At 44.1% G+C, this 17,382-nt stretch overlaps 1 protein-coding gene across 1 annotated transcript in view; it reads right to left on the bottom strand.

Moving 5' to 3' along the window:
- Positions 1 to 16,769, bottom strand: part of HIVEP3 (HIVEP zinc finger 3) — a 454,163-nt gene extending 437,394 nt beyond the window's left edge. Inside the window, exon 1 of the mRNA XM_032361509.1 lies at positions 16,611 to 16,769. The gene's annotated coding sequence lies outside the window, so the exon portion shown is untranslated. The remainder of the gene's footprint in view (positions 1 to 16,610) is intronic.
- Positions 16,770 to 17,382: the final 613 nt, after the last annotated feature.

Below are 17,382 nucleotides of genomic sequence, written 5' to 3'. Positions count from 1 at the left end.
GTGCTGTAAGTACAAGGAACCACAGGGACAGAAACCTCAGTGAGTAACGACAACTGGTGTGTGACCACACTGCCCCCGTGTCCTTCGGCTGCCTGCATGGCTATGGCAGTGTCTGCCTCCCTGTCATGCCTTGTCCCTTTTGAGCTTCCCCCTTCCAAAGTCCTTAGCAAAAACATCAAATAATTGCATGCTGTAATTGCTGGTTACACAGGGATGGGAGGAAAGGGCAAAGGGGCTTTTGGCAAGTCACATCGGGGTGAAACAACATGAAAGTCCACGTTCCTGAGCAGCATGTGATTAAGAAGTAGAGGGCAAGTATCCCATTTAATGTTTTAAAAAAGACTGCATCGCTGGATGTACATACATGAGCAAATGTACAGAAAAGAATCATGGGAGAGCCGTGAAACTGGGAAGGGGACTTCCACATTTTTCCCCGTATGCTGTACATCATTTGAATTCTTTCCAAGAAGAACGTATCTGTGTTCTGTAGAAGAATGGAAGGTAGGATGCCCCGTGGAACAGAAGCAGCAGATAAAGGTAGATAGACAGGCAAGAAGGATGGAGAAAGAATGCCTTTGTTAGGAGTTCCATCCTTGTCATGAAGCTGGTAAAATACAGATAGAACTTAATCATCCTGATTACTATCTTTCAACTGGTAAAGCAACACAAACTTGTAGGAAATTTGGAAAATGCAAAGAAATAGAAAAATGAAAATCATCAGTAATCCTACCCCCAAAAGATAGTCAGGGTTGACACTTTGGTCTACTTTCTACCAATCTCAATACATGTCTCATGAATATTTTTACTTATGTGGGTTCATTCTCTGTAAGAAACTTCATTATGCTTTTTTGTAACTTTTGTCACTGCTTTTCTACCTACAAAAGTAATATGTTCATTATTGTAAAAAAAAATTCAGACAACTTATGAAGAGATATTTCTCATAATCTCCATGGATAATAGCTTGGTATATATTTTCCCAGTATTTTCCAATAAAACACATATTTCTTTAAATGAGATAATGAATGTTCATGAACTTAATCTTTCCATCAGCCATCAGTCTCTCCTGGCCATCTGATTTTTTCAGTTGCTACAGAACAATATCATTCTTTCTACCAGACATAGTCTATTTTATTATACAAAGTTTACCTTATTCACCCAGTGCTATATTAATAGACACTTAAAATATTTCCAATTTTAAGTATAATCAAAAAATACTGTATTGAATATTTGATCCTGATATGTATATAATTTCACACACTTACACAAATATTTTCTGAGATAAAATTCCTGGAAATTGATTGTTAGGTCAAACAGGGTGCACATTTTCAATTTTAAAGCATGTTGCCAAACACCTCTAAAAATGCTGTAAAGGGGCTCCTGGGTGGCTCAGTCAGTTAAGTGTCTGCCTTCAGCTCAGGACATGACTTCAGGGTCCTGGGATCGAGTCCCACACTGGGACAGGCAGCCGCTTCTCCCTCTCCCTTTCCCCCTTCATGCTCTCTCTCATTCTCACTCTCTCAAGTAAATAAAATCTTTTAAAAAAATAAAAAATTAGAATAAAAATAAAAAATACAATACAAAAAATACAAAACACACACACACATGCACACACACACACACACACACACACACACACACCAAAAAATACAAACGCTATAGAAATAGTTCCAACAACAGGATATGACAGTACTCTTCTGAAAAACCTTAGCAACACCTGGTATTATCGATCTTTTAATATTTGATGACATGACTGGCAACACATACTATATTATGACTATTTTACAAATATTTTCCTTAGCTTGACATTTACCTTATATTTAATTACAATTTTAATTGTGCTTTTTGAAAGAAATTTTTAATTTTATGCAGTGCAATTTATGGTACCAAGATTTTCAAAATGTGGACCCATATTTAATTGTGGAATTTTCATCTTATATTTAAATATTGAATCTAGCTGTAGCTTACTTTGGCTTGAGAACCAAAGTGAAGATCCAGGTTTTTTTAAAATAAAAAATTTAATGAAGAATTAGTTACGTACAGAGAGGTACACAAAGCGTAAGTGCACAAGTTAATGAATTTTCACAAAGTACATTTCATGCACCCCATGTGCCACACCCCCATTTGCCACACGAGTCATAACATCTGGTGCAGAAAACAGACACGACCCACACCCAAGGAGCGAGCCCCTTTAACTTCCCCTTCCAGTGGTTACCTCTCCTAGGCAACCACTCTCCTGATTTACATCACCAGAGATTAGTTCTGCCTGTTTCGGTATCTGGCTTCTTTCTCCCTGCAACATGCTTGAGAAACTCACCCACGTCTCTGTATGTTAGTTATAGATTACTTACTCTTATTCCTGTGTACAGTCCATTGTATGAATATACTATGATTTATTTATCCATTCTACAGCTGTTGGACATTTGGGTGACTTCTGGTTTGAGGCTCCTAATAATATGAGTCCCATGAACATTCTCACGTAACTGTTTATTACCATACATACACATCTGCTGGGTATCTACCTAGGTGTGGAATTTGGAGTATGGAGTAAGTGAGTTCAGCTTTAATAGACTCAGTTTTCCAATGTAGTTGTATACTCCCACCAATAATATAGAAGAATCCAATTGTTCATATCCTTGCCAACACCTGCTATTATCTGACTTTTTAATTTTGTCCATTCTAGTGAATATATAGAGACACTAACTGTAGCTTTAATTTGCATTTCCCTGAGAACAAATGAAGTTGAGGACTTTTTAATATACTTATTGACCATTCGAACATCCTCTGTGCGTACTATTTACTTTTGTTTTTGTCCTTTTTTTATCTATTTTCCTACTGGTCTACTTGCCTTTCTCTTACTGGTTTTTAGTTCTTTACAATATTTTCTACTCTATGGTTTGACTTTTGTTTTTTAAGATTTTATTGATTTGACAGAGAGAGAGATCACAAGTAAACAGAGAGGCAGGCAGAGAGGGGGGGGGAAGCAGGGTTCCCGCTGAGCAGAGAGCCCGATGTGGGGCTCCATCCCAGGACCCTGAGATCAGGACCTGAGCCCAAGGCAGAGACTTAACCCACTGAGCCACGCAGGTGCCCCTAGCTTGGCCTTTATGGTGTCTTTCGATGATCTGAAGTTCTTGATTTCAATTTAATCTACTTTATCAATATTTTTCTCTATAGTTAGTGCTTTTGTGTCTTCTTTAAGAGATGTTTGCTATCCCAGGATTACACAGACATTCTCTTATCTTTCCTCCTAACACCTCTATTGCCTTAGCTCTCAAAGATCTACAATGCAGCTGGAGTTAATTTTTGTGAAATGATTTGAGGAAGAGGTCAAGATTCATTTTTTCTACATGGATATTAAATTGAACCAGCACTGTTTATTGAAAAGACATCCTTTCTCTTCTACATTTCAGAGTCACCTTTGCTGTAAATCAGGTGAACTTATAACAGTCTCTTCCTAAATTTCCTAATAAAATTGTTCCATTGGGCCCCTTGTATATTCTGGCACAAATACCACAAGCTCAATTACTATAGCTTTATAATAAGGCTATATGTAGTGGAAGTTCTCTCAGCTTTGTTCTTATTCTTCACAATTGTCTAAGCTAATTTGGGCCCTTTTCCTTTCCATATCAATTTCATAGTCAGTTAATGTCTATTTTAAAAACCTGTTGAAATTCTGAATAGTTTGCATAATTTACAGATAAATTTGGGAGAATTAACATCCTTACAACATTGAGTCATCCAGTCTATGAACATAGTATATCTCTCCATCTACTAAAGTCTTTTTTAATTTCTCTCAATACATATTCTTGTTTTCAGTGTAGAGCTCTTATACATCTCTATTATATTTATTCCAATAAATTTAGTGTTTTTTTTTAAAGATTTTATTTATTTATTTGACAGAGAGAGATCACAGGTAGACGGAGAGGCAGGCAGAGAGAGAGAGAGGGAAGCAGGCTCCCCGCTGAGCAGAGAGCCCGATGTGGGACTCGATCCCAGGACCCTGAGATCATGACCTGAGCCGAAGGCAGCGGCTTAACCCACTGAGCCACCCAGGCGCCCGAATTTAGTGTTTTTGAGGCTATTGCAAATGCTATCACTTTTTAGATTTCATTTTCTATTCTTTGTTACTAGTATACAGAAGTACCATTGATTTTTATATATTTACCTTGTATCCAACAGCCTGCTAAATTTTCCTATTAATTCCAAGAGCTTATCTAAAGATTCTTTTGGATTTTCTGAATACACAACCATTTTGCCTCCTAATAGTGACAGTTTTATTACTTTCTCTGCCCTTGCTGCAATGGCTAGAAGTTCTAATGCAATATTAAATAGAAGCTGTGAGAGCAGCCATGCCAGAGAGAAAGCTTTCAACTCCACTATCAAGTATGATGTTCGCTTTATTTGTAGGTACTTACTATCATATTAAGGAATTTCTTTTGCTAAGACTTACTCTTTTTTATGATGAATCGATGTTGAATTTTATCAAATCTTTTCCCACATCTATTGAAATGATTGTATATATTTTCTCTTTATTCTGTTATTTTGGGGGATCACTTTGACTTATTTTCAAATGTTAAGCTACCTGTGAATTCCTGAAACCTGTTCCATTGGTTACAGTATAAAAAGATTATTAACCTTTTTATACATTATTGAATTCACTTTGACTATATTTTGATTAGGATTTTGTATCAATGTCCATGAGAGGGGCTCAGTCTTTAATTTTCTTTTCTTATGATGTCCTCATTAGGTTTTGGTATAAAGGTTTTTCTTAAGAATAAGCGAGAACATGTTACATCTTTTTCTGTTCTCTGAGAAAATGTGTAAGATTGATTTTATTACTTCATTTTAAACATTGGGAAGACTTTATCAGAAAGACTATATGGGCCAACAGAGCCTCTTTGTTTGTTTGTTTATCTGTTTGGTAGGAAGGTCTTTAATAATGAATTCAATTTTTTAATTCTTTAATCCATTCAGATTTTTTATTTCTTCTTGTGTTAGTTTTGATATGTCAGGCTTTAAAGAAATTTGTTTATTTTGTCCAAATTGTCAAATGTGTTGACATAAAATTGTTCATAACACCCGCTTATTAATAATCTATTTTAGGGGTATCTGCCTGGCTCAGTTGGTAGAGCATGCCACTTTCAATCTTGAGGTCGTGAGTTCCAACCCCATGTTGGGCATAGAGCCTACTTAAAAAAAATAATAATAGCAATTTGTTTTATACTTAAATGCCTGACCACTTTCTCAGAACCACTTGTTAAATAATATGTCTCTTAGAAACTGTGATATGCTATCTCTATCATTCTAATTTCATTTAATAAGCCATTCAAAAATATGTGTTGGCTCAAACCATGACCCAGACATCATTCCAGTGCTATGAATAAGCATTAAATAAGGCAACATTCCTCTTTTCAAAGCTTAAACTTAATGAAGAATACAGACAATAAACGAAATTGTGACAAGTATTCTGAGGAATACAGCAGGGTAAGGGTGTGAAGAGGGGGAAGGCAAGGGCTATTTTACCTGCAAGAATCAGAGATCACCACTTTGAAGAGGCTATATCTGACCATAGACTGGAATGATGTGACAGAATAAGCCATAACAAGATCAGAAAGAAGAACTGCAAAGGCCCTGAGGTAGTAATAGTACTTGGGACAGTCTAGAAAGAGCAAAGAGGCCCGTGTAACTGTAGCATAGTAAGTAAGAGAGAAAGAAACAGAAGATAAATTTAGAAACCTAGTGGGGGCCAGATTGTACACAGTCCTATGGAGTGTGGCAATGATTGGGGATATTGTAAATGGAAAAACACTTGTTTGGAGCATGCAAGTAACATGATATTATTTATGTTTTAAAAGATCCTCTAGGGGAGCCTGGGTGGCATAGCTGATTAAGGGCTCAACTCTTAATTTCAGCTCAGGTCATGATCTCAGAGTTGTGAGATGGAGCCCCACATCGGGTTCTGGTGCTGGGCGTGGAGCCTGCTTAAGATTCTCTTTCTCCCCCTCCCTCTGCCCATCTTCCCCCTCTCCCTCTCAAAAAAAAAAAAAAAAAAAGAGTGGGGACTCCTCTAACTATGTGTATAGAATAGACTAGGGGAGGCTATTGCAATAATCCAAACAAAGGATGGTTATGGCTTGGATGATGGTAGGAACAGTAGAGGCCAGGGTAAGTGCTCAGATATAGTGTATGTTTTGAAGGCAGAGTCAACAGGACTTGTTGACCTAAAGTCAACAACTTGTTAACCTAAATGTGGGAGTTATTAGAAAGAGAAGACTCAAGGATAATTTCTCGGATTTTGGTCTAAACAACTAGATAGATGGTAGTACCCTTTTATGAGCCTGAGAATAAAGGGAAAGGAGCAGGTTTAGAGTAGGGAAGTTGAAAATCATAAGTTTGGGATAAGACATGTTAAGTTTCAGATCTTATTAGATCCTACAGCATAGAATCAAAGTGAGCAAATGAATATATGGGTCAGAAGAATGATGAGAACTGGAGATATAAACTTAGGAGTCATGTATAAATAGATATTTAATACCATCAAACAGGAAAAAATCATCTAGGAATGGAGAAGAGGTCCAAGACCTGAGCCCTTCCATCTCCAACTTAAAAACTGGGAAGAGAGAATCCATAGCAAAGATGACTGAGGAGTATCCAATCCAGTCAGGTGAAATTCCCATACATGTGTGTTTCTGAATTCAATTCTCTTCTTTCCTGATCTTTCTGTCGATTCTTGCGTCAGTCTTGATTCCTTCAACTCCAAATAACAAACAGTCCAACTCAAATAAGCTCAAGCAATGAGAGAAAAACCAGGTATGGCTCTAACCATGTCAACTGCCGTCCTCATTAGTAGAGTGGTGAATATCCCGCCTGTCTAACAACGTCACTTGGATGCAGTTTCTCTCCTATGCTTTCCAACATGGTGGCTTCGTTGCTGGTTTCATGTAATAAGGACAAGGCTGGGGTCCCACAAAAAGGAAGGGGACAGCACTCGTGACCATAAGAAGCTTATAGTCAAACCAAATTCATGGCGGCAGTTCTATAAAATCAAGGTGATATAAGACAATCCTCAAAATCTATGAAAAGGCTGGCCAGTGATTACAACCTATGTTTTCCTTTTCATCTTGCTCCTCTCAGTACCTGGGCAACCTTCTCTGCTGTCTGTAGTGGGGGACGGAGAGACAGTTTTACTTCTGGTTCACCTTTACCCTGAGTAGTTCCAGCTTTATGTGGAAATGGCCCCTAAGAGACTCTCTACCTTGGGCAAGCTACAGACTTTGACTTCTAACCTCCTTGTCCTGCAAGGCTGCCAAAACCAAAGCCCTGTTTTACTAGAATCAACAAATGTTCTCAGGGCAGAAGCAACTTAACCCTTCCAACGATCGACCTTCCCTCTAGGTTCCCACTAGACCTTAGTTTTCCACCTTCAAGTGCCCTTGTCTCTCTTCTCAGTTCTTTAGTGCTTTTAAGGAAATTTAATTTTTTAAGTTAAAAAATATACTAAACTTCTTAATATTTTTCAGTAGAAACCTTGGTCCACATAACGTTGCTTACCATTATCAGAAACAGAAGGCTACCATTTCCTTCTTCATTGCCATTGGATGAATTAGTTTTCCTTGGCAGTTACAGTATTTGCATGAGGTTCCTCTGGCCAGGAGAGGGGAGGACAGCCACCATACTCTTTCAGATGAGCTATTCTTTTGCAATCCAAAGGCCCTTCCTCCCTGCTCCCACAGAGACAGAACACCTCCCATAAACATGGCAGCTTGCCAGTGTGGTTTTTCAGGTAACCCCACTTCTTTTGCTTTTTTGAGCCAACTACCTACATCCAGGAGCTGCATGCCCAGTTCCTATAACACTTACTACAAGCAAGGGACAGAGCTTTTTTACACCGGGTTGCACTTTTTACCTCAAAGAGCATGATTTTCTAGAACTTTCTAAGATCTGTAGTTCCTGGGCTCTCTTACAATTTCCATGCTGCTTCTCTTCATTTCCTCCCACAAGCCTTCCACCTGATCTCATCTATTCAGGACTCCCTCTTCACACACATTTTGAAGCTTATGGATTACATTTCTCTCCTAATTTTATGAAAAAATAGAAGTTTGCAAGGTTTTCATTATTTTTTCACCTCCCTTGTTGCTTTTGAATGTTTTTCAGGGAAAGAAGGGAAAATGCCAACAAACAGCAATGTTTTTATTCAAAGGTTGGAATTGTCTTGATTCCTCTTTCTTTCACATCTAATACCAAATACATCCTCAAGTCCTTCAAAATATATTCAGAACCTTCAAAATATATTCAGAACTTGTCTACTTCTCACTACCTCTGCCTCCACCCTAATCTAAGCCACCATTGTATTTTATCTGGACTATCACAGTGCCTCCTAATTACTTGTCCTGGATTCACCTTAGCTGCATTACTGTCTATTCTCCATACAGCATTTACATTTTTTAAAACAGAAGCCAGATTGTGCAACCCGTCCTCAAAATCTTCCAATGGCTCACTATCTCAGTAGAATAAAATCAGTCTTTAATATAGATATGACACCCTACGTTCCCTCCAACTTCCCCTCTCCCCTTATTCATTGCATTCCAGTCACAATACCCTCCTAGCTATTCTTCAAACAAGTCAAGTGTACTCCTACCTCAGGGCCTTTGCACTTGCTGAACCCTCTGCAGGGAATGCAGCACCCCTAGGTCTCCTCATGGCTCACTCCTCACTTCACTCACATCTCTGCTCAAATAGCACTAAATCAAGAGGCCTTCCTTGAACCACCTCTCTAAAATAATAGCATAACCCCCGGCATCCTGTTTCCTTACTCAGTTTCTATTTCTTCTTTGCCCTTATCACCACCTTACATATTTTATGTTTATTTGCTTTTTTGTTCAGAGTTGTTTGTTCGCCCCCCACCAACCCAAATATAAGCTCTACGAGAATAAAACCTTTGTCTGTTTTTATTCCCTGATCTATCACAAGAATCTGGAACACTGCAATAAATACCACAGAGTGAAGGCAATGGCTACAGAGCAACCCCACTGCAGGAAGTCCAGTGAAAGCAGAGACCAGACAGCTCCACCCTCTCCACCACTGAGCACCCTCTCACCTCCCTGTCTTCTCCCTACCATCCAGATTTTTTGCTCACTCATCTACCTTTCTAATGTCAGCCTGAATCCAGAAGTCCTTCCTGCCTGAGGCTCCCCAGTTCAACTATTTCAGTGTCCGAATCCCAAATATCTAACTGGTCCACCTTCATCCAAGAACCCATCCAGAGTCTAATTAGCCATTGCTGGGGGGCACAGAAGGAGGGTGTGGCTGTATCTGTTCATATGCCCAGTAGAGTCACCCTCTCTACATGCTCTGCAGTGAGGAAAACTGCTGGGGACTGTTCATTTAAATACAGAACAAGCCTCCCGTAATGCATCCCTGACACTAGCAAGGGACAGAGCTTGTGTCTAGCAGAGAGAATGTGCCTAACTCCCATAAGGGTGCCTCTAACTCAAGCACCATCCGAGTCCTGGCGAGTAATACAAATGAGTGAAGAGGGCAGCGTGGCAAGACGGCAAACAAGAAGCAGCCGCTCTTACTAACTACTGCCAAGGAGGAACGTGGGCCTGGTGTTGCCAGATCTTCTGAGGGCTCAAGAGAAGCCAAGAAATTAGAAATTTCAGGGTGAAATCTCCCACTGTTTAAATGCTGACAACTAATCCAATTTTTAAAAAATAAAACACCATGCAGACCAAATAAAACACATCTGGTGACCAAATTTGGCTCAGGGCTACCAGGGCGTGGTTCTGTTTTACACAGTCAGCTCAAAAATAGGACACAAGTAATTTATCACGCTCAAAAGCAATGTGTCCCAGGGGTTCCGGGTGAGGATTTCATTAGCTGGAGTAACCAGGCCTCCCAGCCCCGTTCACAGCACCTGCCCCATCCTCTCTACCAACCCTCCTACAAACTCCTGCTGAGTTTTCACCAAGAGACAAGGTGGAAAGCATTCAGGCTTTAGAATCAAACAAACCTGGGTTAAAACCCGCGGTTACCTCCTAGCATTCCTTAACCTCTCTAAGCCTCAGTTTCTTTATCTGCAAAATGGGAATACTAAGTCCTACCTAGAAGGGTCTTCGGAATAGAGGAAATGTGAGCAAAGTGCTGGCCCCCAGTAAAGGCCGTGAGTAAACAACTACGGTTCACCGATTGGGAGCTGCTGTCCCCGTAGGAAGGTGTGACACCTGAAAACCCACGATGGCAGATACAGGATGTTCAGAATCGGCTGATGCCACCTGAGCCTCGATGCGGAATAAAGAAAGGCTAAAATACGTATTTTGTAAGTAAAATAAGGATGGGAAATCCAGCCCTTCAGGGCTCCAGAACTGCACACTAAAGGAGCTGCTTGTGAACTGAGTCCAGAACGTTCGTGTATAGAAACCAGCACTAATTAAAATTCGCAGACATCAATTATCTGATTATTCAAGAACTCTCTCAACTTCTAAAGTCATTTTTTGTCTGCATATTTCAACATAACACCGAAGTCAAGTCAATGCATGCTAATTCTCCAATGGCCTACAAAAGAAAAAAAAAATTAATCTTGTAGCTCCCGGAGACACGACTTTAAAAAGAAAGCTCTATTTGCCAAGTGCAAACCTTGATGGCGTTCCCATCTGGCGTGGACTGCCAGTGGCAACAACAGGACAGCCCTACATCCACCAACAAATACAGGGGAGCCACAGCTGCAAACAAGGATCTAAAACCCCTTGAGGAAAAATAAGTAAATAAATAAAACCCCTAGAGGGGCGCCTGGATGGCTCAGTGGGTTGAGACTCTTCCCTCAGCTCAGGTCATGATCTCGGGGTCCTGGGACCCAGTCCTGCATCAAACTTTCTGCTCAGCAGGGAACCTGCTTCCTGACCCCCCAACCCCCGCCTGCCTCTCTGTCTACTTGTGATCTCTGTCAAATAAATAAAATCTTTAAAAATTAACTAATTAATTAAAATAAAATAAAAAATAAAACCCCTGGAAATAATGCCTCCCTTGCCCACCCCTAGCCTGCCCTGTGCTCTCCAGGGAGGCGTCAGGCAATGAAGACCCCTCAAGCCAGAGCCAGAGGACCACACAGAACGCTTGGCTTCATACCATACAGCGTACATCTCAGGAGTCATGCAACCAGGAAGGAGGTCTTCCTACAAGGAAACAGGCAGATGATGTGCCCTCCAGGAACCAAGAGGACCCTCAACCGCAAAACCCAGGAACACATTTCTACCAGCAGAGACTCGAGGTGTGCTTGTCCACCAGGAGGCTTCAAAAGAATGAAACTTGTCCCATCGGCTGCACTTTCCCCTCCCTGCAAGAAGAGCCCAGTGCCCCCAGCCCAGATGTGCCTGGGACCTAGTCCTATCTCCCGGGCTCTCGGGGCTCTCCGAATCATCCATGTCCATTACCAGCTTTCCTCTGGGGAGACCCAAGCACCGAAATATCACTTCCCTCCTTCCCTCCCAAGCCTCTCCTAGGAGGCAGGTGATCAGGAATTATGTAAGCAGTTTTCTAGATTAAAAAAAAAGAAAAAGAAAGAAAAAAGAGGGGGGAGGGAGTCTACAAGGGGTGGAATAAAATTCAAGATTGGCCAGGAGCTGACAATCCTTAAAGCTTGGCATCCAGTGAACAGGGGTCTGTCATACACTTTTCTCCATTTGCGTCTACTTAAAATGTATCATTAAAAAAAAAAAAAAAAAAAAGCTTTTAAAGTGGTGTGGTGTGGGGAGAGGACACAGATCCAACCTGAACACAAAACCAAGGGTCCTTCCCTCTCCGCCGTGTGTTTGAACCCAGCAACATCCGGGAAGTCCTCAGATTCTCAGATCCATAACCCAGAGGGGTCATGCACTCCTAGGGAAGAGACAGCATCTTCTACAGCCCCACACTCGCTGTCCTCAACAAAATCACCTTTGAAAAACTCCCTAGAACTTTTCAAAATTATTCTGGCATGACCCAGCTTCCCTTCTTGGCCTGCAAAGCTTCTGCCTCCAGAAATCACCCCTCCAGCCTCATCCCACTACCAGGGCCTCTACTTCTGTTCCAAATGAGCGTGTTGAGCAATCCGGCTATTGAAATAGCTCCTGGGTGGCAGACGGATGCCCGTACTCCAGCAGCCTGTGCAGCTGGTTCTCCCTCCTGGGGGTCCAAAGCGAGGAGACGATGGTCACTTTCAGGGAGTCAAGGAACCCCGTATATGACCTTCTTCCTCCTCTTCCCCTTAGCTTCAACTTGGTCCTCATAAGAAAAAAAAAATTCTTTGGTTTTTTGTTTTGTTTTTAATCTAAAGTGGATTTCGTCAATCTCAACACTGTTGACATTTGGGGCTGAACAATTCCTGGTTGTGGGGACTGTTCTGTGGATTGTAGGATGTCCAGCAGCCTCCCTAGTCTCCACCCACTAAATGACAGGGGAACACACCCCATTAGTGACAACCCCAAATGTCCCAGATGTTGCCACACACTCGCTAGGGGGCAAAACTTAAGAATCGTTGGTCTAAAAGATATTGAAAAACCTAGACCAATATTCTCCTGGCCAAAAAAAAAAAATTATTAAGATTATACAGCTTATTTCCACATCCACTATTAAACGACATATTTCAGCATATAAATTTGTGAGTATGAATATTCAAGACATGCTGCATCCGCAGCCAGAAACACATAAATTAACAAGAGAAAAATAAACTTATAATACTCCCAACTATTTTTCCTGTCTTTGTGGTTTCCTGTGTAAATCTTACTTGGTTCTTCCAGATGATCTTGTTTGCCAGTCAATGTGGCAATCGTCTCACCCCCGCCTTCTTTGAAGTGCCCCATAATCTGCATTAGAAGGAAAAGCTCTTTTTTTAAAAATTTTATTTATTTTTTTATTGTGTTATGTTAATCACTGTGAAATACATCATTAGTTTTTGATGCAGTGTTCCAAGATTCACTGAAGGAAAAACTCGTAATGATTCTGAGCACTCCCCAAGGTGTGCTGGCTTTCCAGCACTTATCTAACAGGTGTCCCTGGAAAACAGCATCCCCCAAAGAAGGCTTCCTGACGAAAGCACAGAAAAGCATGGCCAACATGTCTGATACAACCTCAGACAACACCAGATTCCCGACGTGACCAGGAAGCACCGCAAGGAGCTAAAGGACCCCGAGTGAGACCTTGCAACCCCCACAGGGAAATAAATAGCATTACAAGTGTTCAGTAAGCACAGGGAGTTTCCCGCTGTATTTAAATGGGACACTCCCTTCTTGAGAAGAAAGAAAATGTGTTCTCAGTCTGCAGGGGACTTGCATTGGCCACAGTCTATTATCAAGCTTTAGGGAACAGACATACACAGCTGTCTCTCATCCCCACCCCATCAGACTCCCCAGCTCCATGCAGGGGTTCTCCAATGCCACCCTCACCCCAGGGAGAAACTAACTTGTTCTTCCCTCTGATGTTTTTGGACAGGCAAATATAGGGGAGTGTGGAGTGTCTTTTGGGGTCCATTCCTCCCTCTGTTACCCCATGCCACCGCCTGTCTCAGTCTGGATCACCCCAATCTTAGATTCTGGCCAAGGCCTCCTAACTGTCCTCCTGGTTTCATATTCCCCCTCTAATCCAGGTTTTATGTCAATGATGGTCTTTCAAGAGCACAAGCCAGAAGGGCCCAGAATCCTTCTGTGGTTTCCTACTCCCTATCACTGGACACCGCCCCAGCTTCTTTGGTGCACCAGTGAAGCTCACCCAACGTTTGACCCAAGAGGCATCCCACGAGGAGCAGGACAAGCGGTGAGTAGAAAGGGGCACACACGTGAAGGCTTATCCCCTGGAGAGATGGAGGGAGAAAGGGCAGGAGGGGGTTAAACTCCATGACAGAGCTTCCTATCAACCCTGACTTCTTGTGATTCTGAGAACTCCTAGGTCTGCACTCTGAGCCTGCCATCATCCGACCCCAAGCCTCCTGCAGAGTCACGCCAAACTGTCCTCCCACCAATGTCCCTCACATGTGCTACGGGATGACTTCTCTCCTGGTCCTCTTTCATTTTTTTAATTACAAAAGGGACGACGCTGGTGACAACAGCATAAAATAATATCGAGGTATTTAAGAGGCAGCCTCTCAACCTACCATTTCTCCAGCACCCCACCAGGTGAAGTGGAGTTAGTTCAACTGCTTCAGCTGCTGCTGTTCCCCCAAGGAGGGAATGCAAGGCAGGGAGAGGGCCTGTCTTGCCCAAACATCACAGGTTAGCAGGCGGCAGAGTGAAGACCACAAGAGCCCCAACCCCAGTGTTTGTCATTTCACTATACTCTTCACCCACACTACAGAATGCAATGATGTACAGACAGAAGGTAGAAATAATTACCTGTTGAAAGAATAACCTGTGGAAGCAGGACAGCACAGTAGCTGGTTAAGTACTTGAACTCTGAACTCTGGTTCCCTGGGTTAGAAGCTGGCTAACCTAACCGTGCAAACTGAGTCAATCACCTGGGCCTTGATTTCCTTGTCTGAAACGGGATGATGACAGTACCTCCCTTACAAGGTCATCGTGAGAATGAGATAACTTAGTATCTATAAAGCATCCAAACCAGTATCCAGTACATGTGTTAATAAAATCACCACTGCAACTCTAATAGAAGTCCCCGAACACAATAGATTTTCTTAAATTCTTCTTCAAATGGAGGCTGGTGGGGTGCCTGGGTGGTTCAGTGGGTTAAAGCCTCTGCCTTCAGCTCAGGTCATGATCCCAGGGTCCTGGGATCGAGCCCCACATCGGGCTCCCTGCTCAGCGGGAAGCCTGCTTCTCTTCCTCTCTCTCTCTCTGCCTGCCTTTCTGCCTACTTGTGATCTCTGTCTGTCAAATAAATAAATAAAATCTTAAAAAAAAAAAAAAAGGAGGCTGGCAAATCACAACCGCATCTTGTTAGCTCCACACCTTGTCCCAAAAGAAATCAGCGTGGGGGTGAAACTCAGAGGATATAACCAGAAAAAATAGCTAAGTGACCCAGTGACTGAAACTATTATTCCGGGGAGGAATGACCTCATAGATCAGTAACACCTACTGCATCCAAGACTAAAAAACCTTAACAGCCTCTGGCAGTCATTACCTAAGTAAAGTGGGCTGCAAATCTGTTGGAGAATTGTTTTTGCCATGATAATATTTCTAGTAAATTGCTGTGTCTATACTAAATGTACTGGTGTTACAGAACTGGCATACTAATAGAAAGATTATTATAGGAACACTATTAACATGAATTAGATATTATTAAAGATTCAACACTACAACAGTGCCTGATTACAAGAGATCTCAGGCTGTATTGCTTAATGGGCAGATAAAAGTGCTAATTAAGCCCACTGGTAAAGGATGTCCCTAGGCAGGGCTGCAAACCACAGGTAGCAAGAGGTCTGCGTACTAAAGGAGGAGCTGTATTACCAACCCAGCTGCATACAGTCCTACTGGGAAGATGGGGAAAGCACAGGAAGAGCCAAGGTTTTCTGCACCAGGCGGGTAACCTGGTATAACAGGCAAGTACCCAAACTTAATCTGGATCTCAGGTTGGTTGGTTGGTTTTCCTTAGCTACCTCCTCAGCAATACCAAAACCTCCTTTGCTTGAGAAGATCAAAAAACTCACCACAGGTGGCGACCCTTAATAAACAGCATAAGCAAAGAGAGGCAGAGAAAGCCTTGCCATTCTTACCAAAACCTTCCCAGGCAACCAGTAGACACAAGCTAGCTAGCTCTCCGGGCAGCACCTTGGCCCAAAGCATCTCACCGCAAAAACAGCCTAAAGCTCTCAGTGGCTCTTAAAGAGTTGCTAGACTAAAGACATTAGCCATGCAGTTTCAGGATTTATTTTGCTTTCCCACCTTGTTTAATTAACTAATCAAGGATGGCAAAGCACCTCACAAATATAAACTGTCAGGGAAACGCTACGTAAATTCGCTTACCTGGTCTAAAATGTCAATACTAAATTAGGAAAGGGAGAAGAGCTGAGCGGGGGGCTGAGCTGTCCCCAGTTGCTGCAATCCTGGGGCCAGGGCTCGCTAACGCAAGGCGGACCGACCCGTGTGCCCTGCAGCAGCCTCTGGCCCCGGGGCAGGGCTCTCGGCAGGACTTCTGGAAGGGAAACCTGGACTGGAGCCACCCCGGGGCAAAGGGAACGCTGCGCGCCAGGCGCATCCTCGCGGCTCAGCCTCCATCTCCCCGCATCTCCGGGATGTCAACAAACGCCGACCACAAAGTGAAACTTTCCGGGCCCCCAGTGTCGCGCTGGGTCTCTGCCCTCCGCCCGGGAGCACGTCGCGGGCACAGGTGTGGAGCCGGGCCTCGGGAGGGGACCCCCGCCCCCCAGCCCCTGCGATTGTGTAATCGGCCCGGGAGGGGGTGCTCGGCTCCCGCCCCACGCCCGGCCGCGGAGGCGCGGCCCGGGGACCCCGCTGCAGGCGCGGCGCCCGGGGCTGTGGGGGGTTGGGGAGGACTGTCGTCCCGCCCCCCGGGACCGCCCCCGGGCGGCCAGGGGAGCCGCGGCGCTGACACAGCCCGGAGGGGGCGCCCGCGCGGCGGACCGAAGCCGAGGAGGGGGCGCGAGAGCTCGGCAACGCGGCAGGCCTTACCTGCGCACCGGGCCGGCACGGCGGGAGGCGGCTCGGGATGCCGGGACGGCGGGAGGCGAGCGGCAGCGCTGGCAGCCACCCGGCCACGGCATGTAAGGAACCGCGGCGGCGGCTGCGGCGGCGGCGGCGGCCGCGGGACTGACAGCCCCAGGCCCCGCCTCCAGGCCCCGGGCCCCGCCCCCTCCGCGGCCGCGCGGCTGGCCCCGCCTCCTCCGCCCACCGCCGGGGTCAAGCTCGGTCCACCACCGGGGAGGGCGGGGGCGCTCGCTTCCGATTGGCCTGAGAGATGCCCGCCCCGCCCACTCCCCGCCTCCTCCTTGGCAGGGAGCGGCGCATGCGCGGTGGGGGCGACCGGCAACGCACCAAGTCTGAGCGCTGCCGTTCTAGGTCTCCGGCGGTGCGTACCGCGCGTCCTTCCTAATCCGTGATGGCTGGGAGCCCTCTATGGCCGGAGGAACCAGGAATCAGACTCAGACTACATGGTGGATTGTCCTTATTCAGCCGTGGACACATCTATGGGAGAAAACCAAACCAGAATGGGCCAGGCTCTGTATAAACAGAGGAGACCCCAAAATTGTGATCTGCAACAGAAAAGGAGCCACCAACCCGGATGCATCTGCGACGGATCCCAGGGTGCTTTATCCACGCGCTGGATTCGCTCCCTGGTTAGCAAGAGTGATGTGTGTGTGCAGAGAGTCTAGTAGTTGAGAAGCGAGGTTAGGGCGTTAGGGTTGTTCCAACAGAGAAAATGAGGGATGCTGAACTAAGTGGC

Source organism: Mustela erminea, chromosome 10, assembly GCF_009829155.1.
Source record: "Mustela erminea isolate mMusErm1 chromosome 10, mMusErm1.Pri, whole genome shotgun sequence".
NCBI lineage: Eukaryota > Metazoa > Chordata > Mammalia > Carnivora > Mustelidae > Mustela > Mustela erminea.
This window is presented reverse-complemented; position numbering and strand designations above follow the sequence as displayed.